Below are 8,178 nucleotides of genomic sequence, written 5' to 3'. Positions count from 1 at the left end.
TTTGACCTCTCATGCTTTACTTTTAAGCCTGTGATTGTTTTTTCACTTATTTATTCATATCATGCCTTATGGAAATTTCTTTCTTTTTCTGTATTTTCTCTCTTTGCTGGTATTCACCTGATTAAATAATTGCTCTAAAAATCACCATGGCATATGGAAAGACTCAAAATGACACCAAAAGCTGATAATGTGTAGAGTTCTTGAGTGGAGTGAAAGATTGTATCAGTGAAAGCCAGTGTCGCCCAGGAGATCCCCCTTGGGGAGTTGATGGACTTAGGGCCTTGCTGATAATAGTTACCTGTCTTTAGTGCCTGGTGATCAGCTGCACATTGGAATCATCTAGGAAGCTTTAAAAAATACAGATGCCTGGGTCCCACCCCCAGAGATCTGGGGCATAGCCTGGTTCCTAGGATTCTGATAATAAGCCAAGTTGAGAACTACTGCATTAGGAGACTTGAATGGTTTGATTTAAATCCTATATTATGAATCAGTCTAATGAATAAGATCTGGGCCTGACCTTTCCTTTGACTCTAGTTATCATACTCCTTTACTTATGCCCACATCTTTGTAAGAAACAGTTTGTTCCATTTGTGATAATATTGGTAGAGCTGAATATGGGTGGCATCTGCTATCATAACAAGTCTCCCTTGTCAGATGTGTAAAAGCTTTCACTCTTGTTCTCAAATAAACTTTTTGTTTTTGACTCTGTGACTATTTAGATGTCTTTGGCTGTGTCTTTGGAGCAGAACTTCAATGTCAGGGTTCTTAAGGAAGTAGTTTCTCATATTTAGATTGTTCCATAAAAAAACCCAAATCCCAGAAGCATTCTGTATCCTTTGTCTGTCTGTCCTTTTCTGGGAGGGAGGAGTGGGTTGCTTGCAGTTTCCTTAACTCTAAGGAAAGCACACAGCAGATGTTAAAATATTTTTGACTCTTATAGTTCAAAACATTGCTGGAGAGAGAATAGTACTGCTCTTTTTTTTTTTTTTTAACTTTTTTTTTTCTAGACTAGTACTCTTAAGAAAATACAATACTTAGGCCAGGCACAGGGGCTCACACCTATAATTCCAGCACTTTGGGAGGTCAAGGTGGGAGGGTCGCTTGAGGCCAGGAGTTGGTGACCAGCCTAGGCAACATAGTGAGACCTTGCCCCTACCAAAAAATTAAAAAATTAGCTGGGCTTGGTGGTGCATGCCTGTAGTCCTAGTTACTCTGGAGGCTGAGGCAGGAGGATTGCTTGAGCCCAGGAGTTTGAGGTTTCAGTGAGCTGTGATTGTACCACTGCACTCCATCCTGGGTGACAAAGCAAGACCCTGTCTCAGAAAAAAAAAAAAAATTATTTAAAGGCATATTTATGTGTGTGAATATACTTGTGTATATATGTCGTTATGGTTAGAGACAGGTTACTTGCTTTGTACTTATTTTCTCTATAATGTTTAATCATTGAATAGGAGACCTTCCAGTTTTCCTATAAGTTGACCAGGTTCACTGGAGATATTCAAGCCCTAAGCGATTGCTTAGCTTCCTTACTTTGGGGGTGTTTAGAAAAAGGCACCAAGGGTTCCTCATTATTGTGCTTGTGATGTTTAACGTCAGGTAAAGTTTTGACTTTAAAAGTGGGTGAGGTAATGACTTTGGTTAAGTCATTGATCAAAAGAACAAATGTGCTAAGATGGATGGACATAGGAGTTTAGGTGGCAGTTGTCCTCGCAGTCGCTGCCTGTGACACTTGGGCTTGATTGCTTGGTGACCTGCACCTTCCCATCTTAGCAGCCTCATCAGGTGTCCCTGAACTGGAATGCCTGCCAGGACCACTGAGAAGGTGCTTCCTCTGGGCATGCCTTCACCAGTTTAGTTGAGTTTGGAACAGTACTTTGCTACATGCCCATAGGGACAGAATGAATTGGTTTAAAGAACTAGAGCCAAATTGCCAGAAGTTGGCTCTCATGATGTGTCCTTCTTTCTTCCCTTTCTTGTAATTCAGAGAGGGACCAAAGAGGGAATGGGAGGACTGAGGGCAGCCCTACTAGTTTATTTCTACCATCTGGATAAATTTGTTTTTCTGGATTTATCCTTCTCTAAGGTGGGAATAGGTTGTCTTTGGCCCTTTTTCGTAGTTATAAGCCATTAAAAAAAAAAGTCCAGGCCCTTTGTAGTTACATTTTTTTTGTCTTATACTGGGAGGATGGTGCCCATACTCAGCTTCGTGGGGAGTATATTTCTCCATGGGGCTGAGGAAATAGTTTACTCTGTTTAAACTCAAAATGTTCTAATCTCTGGCAGACCCTACAAGTTGAAGATGGAAAGCAGAAACAACCCATGAAGTTCAGAAGCCATTTGGGACCCAGGGGAGGGACTGACAGGAGGCTTCTGAATTTGGACAGGGCCAGTGTGGGGTGAGAGCTTGTGGAATTCAAAGCTCTGTACTGATCTGGAGAGGCCACATGCCTTAGGGACCTCTGAGCAGCTTAAGAAATTGATTAGTAATTATGTAGGATAGACATTCTCCCCACAATCAAGTTTGTACTGTTTGCTTAGAAGAAAATCCCTCACTTTGCAAGAGTAGGAAGCAGGCATCAGAATGACTTCCAATTCTAAGCTTGAGCCTTTGGGTGGTGGGGTGATGTAAGTACTCTATAAGTTATCTGTAAAGAATATTCTTGACATATTGACCTATGCAGCAATGAGAGAGTTAAAACAAGTGTTAAATAGCCTACATTTGAAAGCAGTCAAGTATGTTGTTTTAAAACACTCTGTGACTTAGTTTTTACATTTATTCTGTCTTCTCTGCCCCTCAACCTTACTCCATATTACTGAGGCATTATTATGCTTAAAAATTCACATTGACCTGGGCTTGTTGGTGTGCGTGTGCCATAGTCCCAGCTGCTGCGGGAGGATTGCTTGAGGCCGGGAGCTCGAGGCTGCAGTGCTTTATGAATTGTGCCTGTGAATAGCCATTGCACTCCAGCCTGGGCAACATAGCCAGACCTTATCTCTAAAAAGAAAAAAAATTCACATCTGAAACCCTGACTAAGGGGCACTACATTGGTTTGTGTGAAGTGTGGAGAGAGAGCAGGATTGGGCTACTTTGTACACATTGACTTCTCTCAGGCTAGTGTCATAGTCAGTGCCTAGGAAGGTGATGTGCATCTAAGATGCAGTGATAATGAGAAAAAGGATTGGAATTTTCATTCGTGTGTCAGTCTAAATTAGTGTTAATCATGTCTGAATTTTCTAAGTGGTAAGCTTCATAATTTGAAACAAAGTTTTCATTTTGAAAAACTCCCTCTGCTGGGCATGGTGGCTCATGCCTGTAATCCTAGCACTTTGGGAGGACAAGGCAGGAGGAACTCTTGAGCCCAGAAGTTTGAGACCAGCCTGAGCAACATAGTGAGACCTCGTCTTTACAAAAAATAGAAAAATTAGCCAGGCATGGTGGTACCTGCCTGTAGTCTCAGCTACTCTTGAGGCTGGAGCAGGAGGATTGTTTAAGCCCAGGCGTTCTGCACTCCAGCCAGGGTGACAGAGTGGGACCCTGCTTCTGTTGAGTAAAAGTTGTCACCACTGAAGTGAGATGTGGGAGTTGATGCTGAACCTCACTTAGGGCAGAGGTCTCCAAGGGAGAGAGGGTGTAGGATGGTAGGGGTTGGTGGGAAGGAAAGATTAGGCCATTGATTTATATTTACTTTCAGGCTCAGCCTTATTTATAATATACATTGTTATACAATATATTAGTTCATTAGCACATGTAGATAATTTATAAATATTAGGTTGAACCACAAGAAATTGCTGATATTCAATTGTATTTGACCTATAAAAGTGGCAGTTATCAAGTTTCAGAACATACACATGTTGGAGGTGTGTGTTTCAAATTTTTACTGTTTGTGTACAAGACATAAAGTTTGGAGACCCCTGGCCAATACAGCCCTCCTTAGCTCCACACCCCCACCCCTATAACTTATTTCTATAACCTAGGCACGGGGATGGGGAGACTTTAAAATATTTAATTAATTTGAATACATGTGTCTTAGTCTGTTCAGGCTGCTATAACAGAAACATAAACTGGGTGGCTTATAAACAACAAACATTTATTATAGTTGTGGAGGCTAGGACATCCAAGATCAAGGCACTAGCAGATTCAGTGTCTGGTGAAGGCCTGCTTTCTGGTGTCTTCTCTGTCCTCACATGGTGGAAGGGGAACATGTGAGAGGCTCCCTCAGGCCTCTTTTGTGAGGCCTCTAATCCCATCGCTGAGCACTCTGCCCTTGTGATTTAATCACCCTTCAAGGCCTTGCGTCTTAATCCTATCACCTTGGAGCTTAGTATTTCAACATGCGAATTTTGGGGGGATATAACCATTCAGACTATAGCAACATGCAAATAGCATACATTCAAATGGTACTGAACTGCATTCAGGGTAAAGTAAGTACTCCTATCCGTTAGCTACCAGTTCCCCTTCCCAGAGGTAACCCCAGGGTTTATATCCTTTCAGAGGGACTTTGTACATGTATGAGCAATATGCACACATACTTGTGTCTGTTTGCAAAAATGGTAGCATACTATGCATGCTGTTCTGCCCTTTTTGCATCTAGCAATCTAGCATAGAAAACATTCCATATGTACAGCTACCTCGTTATTTTTATTGGCTACTTAATATTTCATTGTATGTGTGTATGAAAGTTTAACCAGTCCTCTGTTAATGGTGTTAATATTGTTTCCCATCTTTTGCTGTTTCAGACAGTGTCACAGTGAATAGCCTTTCCCACATCATTTTGCAAACATGAGTACCTGTAAGATAAACTCTTAGCAGTGGGTTTGCTTAGTGAAATGGTTTGTGCATCTTCAGTAACCTGGAGCACCATGTCACCCTCTATTGTTGACAGTCCCTCTCGCGATAGGGTGATGCCTTTACCCTGACAAAATGTCTGGGTTAAACAATGGTATCTTCTTGTGATTTTATTTTACAGGTCACCTTTTAAATATGAATACTTGTATTTTTTTTTTCTCCTTTTCCTTTCCTTCTTATTCCTCTAGTTCCTGAGAATTTTTCTTGGGTTGTTTTTTTACCTGGAATAGTTGGAGCTTTCTGTAGCTTTAGACTTTGTAGAAGGCGTGACAATGACCTCTGGTGTTGCTTTCCAAGGTGGAGCTGCAAATGCCATTAAGAATTCCCTGCTTTTGCCTTAGCACTTTACTTCTCATGTTACTCTCCTTAGACTCTTGTTTTCAGATCCTGCGGGAAGATGCTTGTCTCCAGGCCAGACATGGTAGCCTTGGGGCCTAGAGAGGCACCCCCCCCCCCCCGCCCGCTCCACAGGCAGTAGTACCAAGAGGTGCCAGCAGGTGGCAGGCAGGGCACCGCAGGCATACTGGGCCTTAGTGAGGCACTTCTCTGGAGAGCAGCCAGAATCCGAGCCTTTGGACGGTTCCCAGTGGCCTGACCTCCCAGCACTGTGCCCAACTGAATGTAGGGCGGGTGCCTGATCCTTCCCTCCCACCTAGTTTTGCTGCCATTTCTTAAATGGATGAGCAGTTTAAGATTACCAGCTGCTGCCTTGAGAGGAGCTTAAACAGGCCACACCCCAGGTGACAGCCTGGGGCCTCTTCCCCTTCAGGAACTAGCTGGAAGGATTTACATGCCCTGTCTGGGATGGCTTGGGTTTCCTTAATTGTAGGGCCCTACTTCCTGCCCTTTCAGCCAAATCTCCCACACCCTTCCCATGAACAGGGAGGTCCCCAGAACAGCTCTTACCACCCTCCACCCACTCTGCTATGGTCTAGGGGAAAAAAATGAGCCAGAGGTTTGAGAAGCCCTGGGGCAAAAGTGCTAGGGTCCTTGGGCTGCCTTGTTTTGGGGAGGAGCCCCTAGGGACCAGCAGGGCCCAGGGCTCAGGCTGATGGCACCACTTCCCTTCCCCCAACTCCTGGATAAGTGCCCCCTCAATCCCATTTTCTCTATTGCTCATTCTCTCTCTGTCTTGGTAAAGTCCTGCGCAGCATCTCCCTCAGGGCAGGGGTCTTGCCCTTCTGCCTTTCCAGGAGGCACGGGGGAGGGGGGGGCAGAGGACGTTGCTGGCGGGAAGAGGAAGGAAGTGGCAGCTGCAGTGATGGGTGCTGGCCTCTTCCCAGACACTACCTGTGCTCTCCCCTCACAGAGACTGGCAGAGTTTTTTTGGGGTGTTAGCACACGGGGTGGGGGGCGGGGGGCCTTGGAAGAACTGCTCTCCTGCAGCCCCAAAGTTCTGTTCCTAGTTTAGGTCTACAGATCTTCGGGCCTGCTGGGTTTTCCCCTAGTCTGGAGGGGTGGGATGGGGATTGAGAGGGCCCAGATGTACAGAGCAGGGACAGTTCATCCGTTTGTGAGCTGGTGTGTTCTCTGCCAGGAAGGCTGGCGTTTTTCTGAGGAGAGAGCAGCCATAGTCATCTTGGGTGCACTCCAAGCGGGGTTAACCCATGTGTGCGAGACAGAACTTGCAAGGAAACTCAGGGTCAGGCCCCTGCTGGTGAAGCCACAGGGTGGGGTGGGGGGCCTGCGGGGTGTGGGGAAGGGCAGGCAGGAGGCTGTCCTTCGTCAGCTGCCCAGGATCATTTCCCAACAGTGCAGGGATTTGCATACTCACGAGTTTCCCCATCAGCTTCTGGCTCCAGGAACCAGGAAAACAAGAGGAGGAAAGAGCAAGTGGGGCAGCTGCCTGGAGTTCGATCCAGCACCCTCGGTGGCCTGAGCTTCAGGTTCAAGGGTCATATTCCATCCCTGTCACCCCCTACCGCTTCCAAGCTCCCACAGGGAACTTGGGCAGGCCAGGAAGCTGAGGCTCTGAGAGGGGAAGTAAGTTGCCCAGGGCTGCACAGTTAGTGATGGGGGCTTGAATTCAGGCCTCCTCCTTCTCCTATCTGCTTCTGAACTGAGGCGTCCTCTTACCAAATCTAGAGAGGCAAAGACCATTGGGTCCCTTCTACAGGTGCGGAGACTGAGGCCCTGTGAGTAAATGCCACCTACTTAAGCTGCTTGAGTGGGTGGGTGGTGGTGCAGGAGATGGTGGGGAGAACTTGGGAGGTAAAACCCAAGTGGTAGAAAAGAAACATCCTGGGCATTGGGCCTGGTAGCCTCTGAGTAGCTCTGCCCAGAGGCCAGATTGAGAAAGAGGCCTGGACAGCAGGCCCAGCCAGGCCGAGGCTGCCAGGAAGGTGCAGGACAAGCTCAGGCCAGCGGGAGAACCGAACTGACCCAGTCTCCCCAGAGCCCAGCACCTGGCACATGGCTCCACTGTCCTTGTTGGTGCCTGTCGATGGACCAGCAGGGCCAGACAAGGCCTCCAGACGTTAGCCACAGCCAGCCAGGAACTGCTGCCCACTGCCCGTCTGCCTGTAGGATCACCCCTCCTCCCCTGCTCCCAGAAGCAAAAGCAGCAAATGACCAAGAATTCAACCCGAGAAGCAAGTGTGAACTCTCCAGTCTGTGGCCAGCTGGCAGGTGGGATGGGAAGAGGGGTGAGAGCGCTCCCTACTTCTTCTAGGCAATGAGCTCTGAGGCCTCGAGGCCTCCAAGTCCCACTGTGGTGTGCAGGAGGAGGCTTGGAGGGTGGGGCTGCGGGGCACCTGCCCCCGAGCGGGTGAGCGGGCTGGGCATTTCAGCTGCTGTGCTGGAGGGATTCCCACGTGAATGTTGAAACCTGAGCGCCTTGTGAGGTGTGGGGCTGAGGGGACCTTCACCTCCCCCATCCTTGCAGAGGTCTGAGTCACGCAAACTAGTATCCGGAGCCCGCCGCCCTCCCTCAGGTTTGGGGGCCAGGGCATCAGGACTCAAGGCCCTGCCCCAGTCCTTCCTCTGTGGGACCTTGGACAAGTCACTTAGCATTGCCAAGTGGCTGATAGTGAACTGGACATTCTGGTATTTTAGCTTCCTGTCCCATAAAAACCAACAGAGGCCCATAAATAGCCTTTTAGCCCAGAATACAGTTCTTGGTTGGAAAAGTATTTTATAAATAAGGTAATGACATTTCTTTGTGCAGATAAAACCTGAGGAGGCTGGAAGCAACAGGCATGGGTCACCTTGAATACCATGCGGGGGGCTTCGAGGGGTTTGCCGAAATCATTTCCATATTGTGCATTGATTCCTGCCTTAAGTGTAGGCCTCTAAAGAACGTTCGGGGTAAAGAGTGAGGTGGGGGCCTCATG

This window comes from Eulemur rufifrons, chromosome 8 (assembly GCF_041146395.1).
Source record: "Eulemur rufifrons isolate Redbay chromosome 8, OSU_ERuf_1, whole genome shotgun sequence".
In the NCBI taxonomy this organism is placed as follows: Eukaryota; Metazoa; Chordata; class Mammalia; order Primates; family Lemuridae; genus Eulemur; species Eulemur rufifrons.
Note: the sequence above shows the minus strand (reverse complement) of the source record.